This window comes from Colletes latitarsis, chromosome 6, assembly GCF_051014445.1.
Source record: "Colletes latitarsis isolate SP2378_abdomen chromosome 6, iyColLati1, whole genome shotgun sequence".
NCBI classification, from domain to species: Eukaryota; Metazoa; Arthropoda; class Insecta; order Hymenoptera; family Colletidae; genus Colletes; species Colletes latitarsis.
The window spans coordinates 6,231,661-6,245,574 of record NC_135139.1 but is presented as its reverse complement, the minus strand read 5'-3'; the positions used below and the strand labels follow the sequence as shown (position 1 = coordinate 6,245,574).

Here is a 13,914-nt window from a genome sequence, read left to right as displayed (position 1 = left end):
CGAACGTGTTGCCGAGCGTGATGCTGCTGTCGTTTTCCGCGTAATGACAGGTTCTCGTGCCAGAACAGGTTCGAGATCTTTCCCTGTTTCTTAAATAAAATAATGCTTGAAAAACTGATGCAATCTTATCTCTGATAACTCAAGTGGAATCATCTTTGCTACTATTTACGTTTCTTCGGCTCGAGTAACCGTCCACTCGAGAGGTTTTCTGGTATCAAAACAAAAACTAGCTGGCGGTATACTTCGAAGTAAGGGTGCCCGCGAATTGGCATCACTGCTACTAATGTCGACCAAAACATTTTGTATCTGTCATTGTCTTTTAATGAGAGTATTATGGATGGATTGGCAAAATATAAATAGCAGTTAGAACAGTCGCATTTATAAAATATAAATATTTTTAGTTCGCTTTTACATGTCATATTTGCAATATGAATAGTACTCGATTTAGGCATAATCTATTCCACTCTCGCATTCGGACGGTTCACGTGTGGCTAATGCTCAGCCTGGAATATGAGATGTTGGTTACCTCCCGTACTCGCCAGCAGAGGGGCGCTTGACCTGTATCTCTCTTACAAGTACTTGACCGTCCATCAAATGTCCCAGTATCTAAGGCAGGCCCTGCTAGGATTGTATTACTGATGCATACACTAGCAGGACTAAGACAAAATATTCTCCTGTTCTTTCCTTTTCTTTCTTGCTGTTATCTCACTTTCTCCATATAAACTCGAATTTTAATTATGCAGAGAATACTGTATATGTGTTTATACAATTTGTCAGCATTTTCTATGGCTAAACATAAGATGAAAATATCACGGACATAGATCCGTAAACATTTCGTTAATAAGTTGTAACAAAAGTATGAAATATGAAATGTGTCCTAGGGGAAGGAGTTTGACTCGTTGTTGGGAATGGATACGATGTTTTATGATTGCTCGAGTTTATTTGTTTGCTAAATGTTCAAGGACGGACAAATCCTGAACTGTCCACTAGATTGCCCGTGCCATAAATCGACTGTAAAAAACGCGATTTCCGAACAGCAAAGAAAAGGATAAAGAGTCCCAAATGGTGAAAAAGGCAAAGATATCTTTTCCGTGGAGGAGAATTTCTTATTCCATGCTCGACCTTTCTTGAGCTTCCTGGGGCTGGCTAGCCAATCTGAATGGCGAGTTCAAACCTTTTTTTTCGTTTTCTACACTATTGTGACGCGTGACCCATGTGGCTAAGCGCTATCGTGTAAAAATATGAGTTCGTGTTTCAATTTCAGTTGGTGTTGGATCAATTGTAACTTGTTGACAATATGACACAGCTGTTTGATTCTCCCTTTTGAAAGAGAGTAGTGAATTATATATTTCACAAACCACTATACTGCCACCATATATTTCACATACCACTATACAAAAACTATACCGGTTTTGATCGTAATAATTGCTGCGGTTTTAGCGTGTCTCAGAGAGTTTTATCAACATCAAACTATTGTTAAAATTGTTTTCGATCGTCATACAGTAATCATTCGTTGCTATAGATAATAATTCTCCCGAAAAATGGGTCTCTACTCTGTAACTGTCCCACAGATAGACTGACCAATCACCGGTGGAACGGAGAGAGAATTCAGCAGTCGATTCAGTCGTGGATCAAGATACAGTAAAATTGCGATTATCCGGCATACTCAGGACTGGAGGAATGCCGGAAAATCAAATATGCCGGATAGTTGGACTATACCTACATATGAAGTGATAAAAATGAGGAATATAATTACAGACGAAGTATTAGATTCAATGTATTTTTTCGACCCATTTTCCTAGGACTCTAGAGCCCTATTACCATTGAGTGAGAACAGAATCACTGAGATAGAAAATGAAATTACAGAAACATTTCTGGCCACACATTATATTTTCGGTAAAAAATTTTTTTCTCGAAACTACGTAGGATTTTAGGGGTATGTGTATTCACCTAAAGTGATTGTAATTGACCCCCACAACTGAAAATACTTTGAAACTTTTCAATTTCGCCGAAAAATTTAGGCACCTACCCCCTGTCGATTTTTCTAAACAATTCGTTTTCGATTTTTAGTAATTTTGTTTGACGCCCTACAGAAAAGTTATGCAATACATTTTTGTAGGTATCTATGAGCTCTACTTCCAAACTAAATTTTAATGAAATCCATTGACTATTGTAGGAGTTATGGTTGTTTGTTATGGGGGTTTTCTCATGTTAAGTGCTTAAACAACAACTTTTTGAACATTCTTAGAATTTCTAAATATTTTTCGCAAAAAAACGCGTTGTTTGCATTTTGAAACATTAAAATCCTTCAATCTGTGTAGAAGTTATGATGTTTTAAACATACGCATGAAATTTCGGGGAAATATTTCTGGGCAAACATTATATTTTTGGTAAAGAATTTTTTTTCAAAAGTGTGTAGGATTTTGGGGGCACGTGTATTTATCAAAAATGATCGTAATTACACTCCGCAAACAAAAATAACTTTTTCAGTATGATCTGAAATTTTTTAATTTCGCCAATAAATTTATCCATCTACCCCCTGCCGATTTTTCTTTAAAATAAGTTTTTCATTTATAACAAACACACCCATGGGTAATGTAGTAATACAATATATTAATAAAATAAAATATATAAAATTCCTACGCTTTATTCGTTAATTGTTTAGTATCGACGTCACTGCTGGATGCATGCAGCTGTGACTTCTTCGTTTATATGAAATATAATGGTTATTCGAACATTCCAGATAACCGGGTGTCAGATAATCGGTACTCTACTGTAATATAAATAATAACGCTTAGATCTAAGTAGCTGAGCAATGACCTGTTGAACAAACGAGCATTTACGGGCTTGCAAAGTCTACGGTGGCAGTGCACAGCTTAATCTGAACACGAAAGTGTGCGACGAAATCGTATCGATTAACGAAAACTTACAAGCTGCTCTTGCGGAAAAGAAAAATACAATGGAGACTTGGAGGCTAGAGTATCCGAACAGACCATGGGCATGCCAATGAGAGACCTTCGACGGTAGCGTCGCGAGGTTAAATCGGTATAGGGGAGCAGGATCGAGGATGAGCAGACGTTAGAGTATCATGTCGGGTCTGTTTATGGACATTGGCAGGCCACATAGAAGGGAGTGGTGAACCATTTTCTACATCCTCGCCACCCCGGGATGCCGTCCGGACTAGGGTTGCCCCATACCGGAAGATGGCTAGGAAACCGCAAGCGAACGACCGCGGATAAGGCTCATTATGTCGAAGTCGATTCAATGCAGACTCGTCAGTTTAATGAGAGCATCTGTTTCCTACGGTGAGCGTTGCTCGAATTTATCGAAGCTGCCCACATCGTGGCTTATTAGTCCGTGAAATTCCGCCGGGACTGTCTGTGTAGACTCACCTTTCCAAGATTCTCTATTCTACAGGTGTCTCGCTTGAATCGAATATCTAAACTCTTCCCGCTGCTATAGAAGGCAAGCAAAACATATGTACATTTCTTGGTAAAGAGAGAAGTTTCCTCGGGATCGTTTTAAAGATTGTTGACCAGATCAATGACATTTTTTTGCATATTAACATTCGTTTTTTCACGTATCACATTTCATATATCTTATATGCATTTCTTCAAAAACAGATCCATGGGTCAAAACCTTAGACCAAAAACAACATTAAGTAAAAATTTACTTTATCTTTTCAAGATAACCACAAATGATTGTAAAAGCTGCATGACTGAAAATTACCCAATTCAAAGTGAATTCTGTAATTAATTTCCTTCTCGCGTATTTTGTCCATTAACGATAAAGCAGATCTGAATCTAATCAATTCTTCCTGTAATTGCAATTTCATTCTCTACGTTTAAACGAAGTAATTTAATTTAATAATTGGTAAGCGCAACAGCGTGGCGTGCTGAATGGTACTAACTACGTGCAACGTTAACGTAAACTGTTCAAAGGAATATTTGTCTTCTATGCATGTTGTTAACTTAAGACATTGATGTAAATAAGGATAATTGAGGCGGAAGTGCGATCTGATCCCTTACTCTAAGTACATGTATATGTCAAATTTATTATATTATGCAAACTCAAAACTAATCTATTCTCTAACAACAATGTTACATTTATCCTTTCTGATACTTATCTTCTCTAGATTTAAAAAACTGTACAAGGGTTGCACTTTATCTTCTACGCAAGTACAGGTATTAGCATGTTAATTATATCTTGATAAACAGGGTGTTTACTCAGCTGGGAAAAGCTGTCTATTTAAAACAGAGATAAATAAAAATATTAGTTTGGGAATACATTGTCACTCGTAAGTATTAAGACACTTACTCGAAACGTTGTCAATCTTTGAATTATTGAAAATATTAATGAAAAAAAAATCGTAAAATATTCTACCTGGAAGTATTTTTAAGGCTGAAGCTCTCTACTTTCACATTCCTAAAAGACGTCATTTTGATTCTATCGAAAAAATCGAAAAAATCGAAAGAAATAAGATGAATAGTATTCTAAAAATTGATTTTTACAGAAGAATTCAGAAGGTGTATTACTAATTGTTGCATAGATTTAGAAACAGAGTATGCTGAAGACTAAAAAGATATAAAATCATTTTCTTGACGGTTTAGTTTTTTTATGAAGCTAATCCTGCAATCTAAATAAGTGCCATATTATTAAGTTTAGTAATAAGAAAAATAATATAGTTTATAATTATACTCTAAATGGTATCATACTAGCCTCGCTTAATCATGTTAAAGATCTTGGTATAACTTTCTCTTCTAACTTATCTTTCAAAATTTATTATGAAAAAATTATTTTGCATAGTCTTTGCTATCTGGGACTTATTTATAGAGTTTCCAGATGCTTTAGTAAAACTAATACACTCAAAATTGTATATTGTGCTTTGACAAGACCTATTCTAGGATATGACAGCATAATTTGGTCTCCTTATTACAAAACATATATCGACAACATTGAGGGAATTCAACAGAAATTTTCTCGTTTTGTTGCTAGGCATAGTGGGTGTCCCATGATTCTTGAATCACATAATTATGATGAGTTATTAATACTAATCTTCATAAATAATAGAAACAATGCAAACATTGCATAATAGAAGAAAAATCACAGATATTATGTTTGTAACTAAGCTAATCAAAGGTCATATTTCGTGTTCAACAATTACTCAATTGTTTCCTTTGTATATACTATCAAGATATTTAAGAAATCACTTTCTATTTTATTCTGAAAGTTACAACACAACGCTTGGACCTCAGAATTGTGTATATTAGTCATGCAAATTTTGTACACACTAAAACTGATTTAATTGAACAATCATTAGAAAGTCTAAAATTATCCTTGCAACGTATTGTAAATTAATTTATTTTGTTAAATTTTATAAGCTATAATATTTGACTATGTACATCTGTAGTTCCTCACATATTACATCTTTGTACTAAAGGGGTCTATTCCCGTTAATAAATGAATAATAATAACTTCGTACACGCAACGTGTAGCTAATTTTAAAATAAAAAGAAATTATAACAATTTTTTAATAACTTTTCAAATTTATTTAATTTTCCGCGGGTGTCCTGATAATTGTCGAGGCGAGCGTAGAGTCCTGTTTGCGGTCCAGGTAAATTAAATCACGAGGAGTCCAAGGAGTCGCTACTGGTTCCTCGCGTGCCTTGCAGAACCTTGCCGCATTACCGGTATATTAAACATCGTACAGTCAGTTCGAAATGACGGCTCTCCGGAGAGGAACAAACGCGAGAGTCAGAGGGACAGGGGAAACAACGAACGAGAGAATGGCGTATGGTTCACGCAGTCTGGCGCATAGTCTGTGTATAATTCAGTCATATCCATGCTAATCCCACCGGCCGGCTCACGTTATTTTCCATGATGGATGCACAGCCACCGGAGAATTGCCCTTTTCATTGAAATACAACTAAAATTAAACTCATTTGCTGCCCCCGTGGATTTATGGTATGGGTTACGATATCACCGTATTCGTGTTTCTTTTCTTCGATTAGACACTCTGTACGTCCATCCAATGGCGACGATCAACCGCCATCGCAAACTCGTACGATCGCTTGATCGGATAACACATGGAACGACAATAAGATCTCTCGAAATTTTCATCGATACGAGGGTCGTTCAATAAGTCCTTAGAAAATCCAAGTGCTGGCGTTCGTAGCATCGAAAATGGTTTGTTTTTAGTAAGCATCATGATTCACTAGACAACTGTCAAAGTGTCAGTTATATCCACCACATGGTTTCATTTTTATTGTCGATTGAAGCAAGAAACTTCCTCTTGTACCAAAACAATACACGGGTGCACACCTGTGCAGTTTCGATGGTTAAAATCATGGAATTAAAGTTCGAATTATTACATCCACTGTATTCACCGGATTTGGCCCCCAGTGACTCCTTTTATTTCCAAACTTAAAAAAATGGCTCGTTAGACAACGGTTCACGTCGAACGAGGAGGTCACCGCCCAAACAAATGCCTATTTTGAGGTCCTTCCGAAATCTTACTTTTTAGATGGCTTGAAAAAGTTGGAGAAACGCTTGGAAAAGTGTATAGAGCTAAAAGGAGATTGTGTTGATAAATAAAAAAAAATCTACTTAAAATAATTTGTTTTTCTATCTTTTTGGAGGGAAATATTTGTATCGAAAATTACGTGTCAACTATTTTTACTATAGGTCTCGATTAGTGTGTATAATAAACCTAAAACTTGATCGCATTATTCGAATTTCCACTGTTTGAATACTTGAACAAGCCTATATAAACTAATCATACGACAGTTGAATAATTATGAGAACTGATAACAAAATATGTAAAATATGTGGAAAATTCGTAATATATTTAGTCGTTTGTTCTTTTCATGTAAAACATGCAATATGAATAGTATGTTTTGTATAAATATTTGCAGTATGTTTATAACGACTATAAGTTGTCAAACATCAGGTTGTGCAAAGTAAATGAAACACTTTTAAATTTTTAAGTAATTTTCATATTTATATTTTGTCGATATAGACAATACAGGTTATTAGACGAGACGTTTTAGTCGAAAATCGTAAGGCGATTCGTCAATTCTGTCGCTCAATAGATAGAGACGTTACAACAGATGTGCCGGATACTTATTCGACAGATGTGTCGATATTTTCCCATACAAAGGGCACGATATAGAGACATCCCGGGTAATATCGGCAGAAAACGTTACGAGTCGTAAGGAAGGTTTCCAGTCGGTTTAGGGTGGAAAATGTCGACTATCTTATACGCATAAAATGTTAATCGGCGCAAACGTGGGGTATATGTATAAAAAAAAAAAAAAAAAATAGAAGGGAAAGATACGAATTCAAATATCGAGAAGGATTTAATATTGTATCTACTTACATACGTAAAACTGATGCGTGTTGAAAATACATACGCTACTGTTCATAAATCATTGGACATTCCGTTCATATTGGAAAATGCAAATTAAAGTACAGATACAATTTTCTAAAGCAATTTTATTATTTTCCTTTGTCATGTTTATTCGTTTTGAGCTACTACTTCACTATAAATTTTATAATGTACGTATAAAATCGAAATAAATATGCGATAAGTAAGGAAACAAGTGATGGTGAATGCATTTAAAATCAAATAAAATCTGGTAGGAAATATTACAGGAAGGTCGGAATGAAATTAATAAACAAAAATTGTAAAAGACAATTATCGAGAGAATTCCACCATTAATTTAAATAATCGTTTTCAAACAAAGCTGATAGTCATAAAACGAAAATTTTAAATTGTTTGTTAACATTTTGGTAAAATTCATGACATACGGTATGAGTTACATTTACATTATAATGTAATGAATGAACTTTAATAAATAAATGTTAGTTTCGTTTTACAATAAATATTGCTTCACAACGTTAATTCATTTTTATTTCACATTCATTAAGTGTCCTGTGACTTGTGGACGGGAATGTATACGTTTACAGTGTACAGTTTACGTAGATCATATTCGAGAAATATATTTTAGAGAATGGAAATACAATTGCACTAGATACAGTAATCGAAGAGAAAGAAAACTACTGTTACACATAACTTGTGCGTTAAAAGTTACTTTATGACAGCATAATTCATGAATATTTTTGACACTGACGTATAAATTTTTAAATAATAATGTATGATGTAATACGAAAGGAATTTATTTGAAAATCCTGATTTGATTTCCTAGTTCGACTATGATATATGCTTTATGGATACCAACGACTTTACGTTGCGCCGTGCATATCGAACGCAATTTTCATTCATTGCGCGTACCATTTCAAAAGTATTGCACGGTAAAATCGCGAGTTTTCGATTGATCAAGTTACAGTCTTTCCTACCTGGCCACGTAACAGTCTCATTTACATATCGTTCGCAAAGATACCGTGCAACTGGGATTCGGAAATATATAGATCCGAACAAAGTGGAAAGTGGACTTTGTGACAAAGAGAGCATTCAAAAAGTGGGTCAATTTTCCCTTTCTGATCGTCGGCGAACCATAGCAGAAGCTGATCGGTCGGCTTTGTGTCGATTATCGAAGATATTCCATCCCTTGGTACGTTGGGTTCGCCAATACAAAGAAGAGCAAGAAAAAGAAAAACAGCCAGAAAAAGGAAAAAGATCGTCTCGATTCATTTCGAGCCGGTCCGATACCTCCACCCCTCACTTTTCATCTCGATTTACTACGAAAGAGATCCTACGCTCCTATTTCGTATGTTTCTTTTTCGTTCCTCGCTTAATATTTCTTCCGTGGTTCCATGTTACGCGTTCGCAAAAAATTCTCTCCTTCTATTCCTAAAGCATTTCGACTCGTAATTTTAGTGAAATTATTTACCATTAAATACACCACGTGGGTGTTTTCGTATAAAATAAAAAATTAAAAAAGTAATAAAATAAAGATTGTAAGAGCATGTATATTTATATTGAAGACATGATTGTGCTTCCGAAAGTCATGTTAAGAATTCCGGAAGCATACGCATGCTTCCAATACATTAACCGATTCGTTAAATAGAAAATATGTAGCAAAGATGAAAGGAAAGAATCTTCAGCTCTACTATCTTAGAACAATCTAACAACGCGTATTAAAAATAGGTAACTTTTACATACATGCAGTTCCGAAACTACTAGTGTTTTATTCATAATTAAGCTACTGTTAGAAGTGGCAAGGCCTCTCCTTTAAAATGGTTTTTAGTTTATGTCGATCTGACTTTTCATTTTGGAGAAATCGTGATTTAAATGAAGAAATAATTTTTAAAATTCCACTCTCCGTTTTACAAAAGTCTATTAACACGCATTAAAAGTACTAAAACTTTAGACGCGTGCAGTTCCGTAACTGCTAGTATTTTCTCCATAATTGAGCCATCGTTAGAAATAGCATGGCCTCCCCTTTAAAATGATTTTTGTTTTATATCGATTCGACTGTCCGTTTTGGAAATATCGTAATTTAAATGAAGGGGTAATTTTTCTAATTCGACTATCTCTGTTTCCATCTCTCGCGTTGGATCTCTCTCTCGCATGTGAGTCGTGGCTGAGTGACGTAGTATTTACTACGAGCACGTACGATCAATGACCTTGCGAAGGCCGTAGTATTTCCAAGAAGAGTTCATTGACCTTGCGTCGTCAACAATGAAAAGTAAACAAACGTTTCAAATCCTTATATCTCTGGAACTAATAACACTATCGACTTAAACCAAGTTTCATTTTATAAGTCGCTTCATCCCCTACCCGATGAACCTATAAACTATTAGTATTTATGCTGTCTTCTATGTTTATTTTGAAATTTATTATATTTACTATTTACTATTTACAATTCCTATTGATTATAAGTCTGGTGTGCGATAAAACAGGATTATAAATTGTTTACTTACTGAAAATGAATTTAAACTTGTATATAGGATGTTTGCGTAACTACTAGTCAGTATTTTTTGGTAAATAATTGTCTTCACCGGAATTAACTATGGTATCGACTTGAAACAAAATTTGTTTTTAAGGACATTTTATCTTTTACCAGATGAAAATTGAAAAATTTCGATGTGTATTCGGGTCAACGAGACGAGTCAGTGAAGAAAAACAAAGTGTTCGTGTAATATCCACGTGGTCGATGCTGTGGTTGCAGTCTTTGTCTGCCAAAAGATACCTACGAATCACATTCAGGAGCGTTTGTTCACGTTTGCTGACTCATCTTGTTAGCCTAAGTATAGTTTGTAAATTTTGTGTTTGAAGTTAAAGTTAGAGTAAAATTATTGAATATTTTTGTACAGATTTTTAAAATGCACGCTTTAAAATAAAATATGTGGCATAAAAGAGAAAGATATTTTACGAATAAACTTGAAAACATAACTTTTTATAGATATAATGCAAAAACTAGACGTGCTTTGCCTCGTAAAAGAGAAAAAGAAGGACTGCCCATTTGACCAGTTTTGGTAGGAATGGGTATATATGAAGTGTCGGTAGGTTTAATGTTAAAGCAAAAAATATTTGTAATTTTTTGAAATTTTTCTCTCTCCTACAATTCTATCAAGTTCATCAAGTCCCACACACAAAATACACAACCTCTACTCATATACTTACACCAATCGCAGTATTTCAAAGTCGGCGTTATACCAAAACGTACTAATATACATAAATTCAAACGAACTGTCATACACACAAGACATTTTCTACGTATGCGTACGATTTCTCAGACAACTCTTCTGAAACATAAAGTATTTCTTTTTTTTTTTGTTTAAGCACGTACGTAGTCAATACACATAAATAACTAGAACAAATTTAATTAGGTGCACGAAGTACACGTAAAACCTTTAAATTCATTAATGCGCCTATGCTACAGACATCGTCGATTCCTTTGAAAAAAATGGTAGTTTTAGTATCATTAAGCGAACTGTTGCCGAAAAATAAAATCTAGTGAATCGTGAACCTCTGCCAACGTGGTTTGTTCGGAAACTATTTGACAGGGGTTGTATTAAGTACCTCACCCCGAAACTTTTATTGGAAAAAACAAATTTTATCGTATTCTTTTAGGATTTAATTATCTAATACAGAAAGAAGGATAGCTAGGGCGAGGATACATTCAATTAAATAGTCGAGGGGGAAAATCAATAGCGGGGAATGAATGGAGAATTTTGTGGAAGGGATATTTTACAGACCCTTCTCGAAGAATTCGTTAGGGATCCTCCGGTTTGTATTGTATATTCGCATACTTGCACACCGTGTTCTTCTGTGAGCGTCGGAATTCACGGTCCCCCCGACTCCCTTGAAATGGCCACTCTGGCCGTGGCGACGGCCACGGAAATTTTATTCGCTAGCCAACGGCGAGGGAAACGTGCGATTGTACACGCGTATGAAATTGCAAAGACTGTCGGGTAACGCCTCTTTCGATTACTTGGTACACTGTGAAACAAATCAAGCAGTTGACTATGTACGGACATTTGGATGCATTTCCTACGAAGGGACTGCAATCGGTACACTAGCGAAGAGGTACTCTTTTTGTTCATGCTACTTGGATCGAATCGTGATGCAACAGTTACTTTTACCAATAACGTAGGGAATGTTAAATGAGTCTCGGAATTTCAATCATTTGTATTCACCATTTTTATTTTTTTAGTTTTCTGGTATATAATTTTTCTACAAAAAATTCACAAGTTTTACCTTTCTCTGGTCTGCATAGTGGTTTAACTCTTTAAATGGGTTTCATTTTTGAAAAGGGTCAAGAATCGATTTATTGTTTTTCGTATTTTTTGAGAATAGATCCTCTTTATATTTAATAGTATGTACTCTGAAGCGGTACAGAGAAATGTAAGTAGAATTTATTGATTCTCGGTGTGCATAGACAAATTGAAAAAGGGTATGTTAAATATATAAATAGTCTTTGATGCAAGGACCTTGTATGTAAGGCAGTGGAGACAAAGAATCTATCTCTGCCGTATATTCAACCAGCCAGAACGTTGGATCGGAGAAGTAATATGATCGAATTTACGAGAATAGCGGGAAAAACGAGGAAACGAATCTTGAATACACCGAATAAAAGAGGGTAGTCTAAAAGAAAGACAGGAACCATAAACCACATTGCAATAACCAAAGAAGGGAACCACCAAAGATTGCGAGAGCAGAGTTTAGATTGAATTGATAAAACGTGACAAGAATGATATAGATAACATAAACGTGAGAAAACTGAATAACTTCGTAGAACAACATGACGATTAGAACGCTAGAATTCGAGAAAGATCAGGGTAAAGTCTACTTTAGCATTGATTTTGTAGATTTCTTCTTCTTCTTCTTCTGGTTTTCTTTTACGTCACATTGCCATCTGGGTCATTAGCGACGATTAATGGTGCTGCTTCTCACATTTGTATCGTTAAATTTTGTGCCATAGATTTGTGTCACTCACAAATTTCAAGGTATTCCTTATATGGTCCTTGGATCTTATCGTATTTGACCTGATGCCATAAACCTATCTTTGCTGATCGAATTCTCTGTATTCGTACAAAATGTGGTTTGTTTTCAGTGGTGTGTTTCCACATGAGTTACAGTTTGGTGGGTCTCTTTGATGGGTGGTGTTGTTTTTTAGTTTGTTTCCTGTAGGCATATTCTGGTGGGTATTGTTCAAGGATAACTTGTAGTTGTTCATAGTGTTTATAGAAACCATTAATATTCCATTATATTATTTTTTCCATTATTGTATAATTGTAGTCTTTACTTTTCTTTCGTTTTTTTACATAATATCGGAGTCTGATGACAAGTCTGTAGTATCTGTAGAGTCGTATGGTGGATTGGGAGTTAGTTTTTTCTGTAATCTATGGATTTTATTTTTAATACTACGTTCTCTTAGGAAAGGATAGATTTTTAACAGCATTTTTATTAGGGAGGATGTGTCCTCTGTAAATTCTTTAGTTGTTTTAATTGGGTCAGTTGCTTCTATTGAGTTTTCTATAAAACTCTTCAATTGATTATAATTTAAAATGTAATTTTCTTCTGGGCGTTCAATTTCTTGTTCGGCTGGATTTAACATTTCTTCTATTTTTTCATGGTTATAAATCGAAAATATGGGCCTTGTCTGTTTTTTAACGGTAATACTTTTTTTTTGTTTATATTGGGCAATGGTGGTTTGAATTCCATGTCGTTGACATATTTTGGTGGGTTTTCCAGCGATGTTTGCGATATTTGCGATAGAGGTCTTTTCATGCCAGCTTTGGTGATAGATAATTTAGTTAATATTGATGCCTTTGCTGGTTCGATTTCCATTGCGTCAATAGTAGTTCTTAGAATAAACTGTAGGAATCTCTCTCTCTCTCTAAGGAAAGCCATGTGCCGAATAAGTAGTATTAAGGTTAAAATATAAAGATATCAAAAGTAAAAGGAACCGAGTTAATTTCTATACACCCCCAAATGAACCTGATGGAAGGGATCTAAGCTGTGGAGAAAATGGACTCCAAACTCTCTTAACTTGTCTTCTGGTTGAGTAACCACCTCTTCGAAGACATGCGATAACTGTTTGGTCGTGAAGAGTCGAACTTGTAATTGAACGCATCTTGTAAATTGAACGGGATAAACAGTCCTTCCTACATTCACGCACGTGTAGTAAAAAAGTTAAATACAATCCACTCATTGTTGAATAAAAGTTTCCACGAAATCACAAATCATTTTACCAATATTCATTTCAATCCCGGCCACACAAACTCGAGCACGAACAGTATGTTGCGATGCATTTGAATGCAATTGTACGAAAACTCTTGCAAATAATTATACAGTAAACGTTTCAAGCGAATCAAATTACTGGGAATAACAGTTGTTAATTAGACTTTTAATCGGTGTTGAAGATGAAACAGAAGTTTAATGACGTACGTATGTACGTATTTGTATGCGGTAAGAGTCTGGCCTGAGAACAGTAGAGAACTCAT

The 13,914-nt window shown here is 35.1% G+C and overlaps 1 long non-coding RNA gene across 1 annotated transcript in view; it reads right to left on the bottom strand.

Moving 5' to 3' along the window:
- The window catches only part of LOC143342766 (uncharacterized), a 51,449-nt gene that overhangs the window by 26,401 nt on the left and 11,134 nt on the right, over positions 1–13,914 (bottom strand). The window lies entirely within an intron of this gene.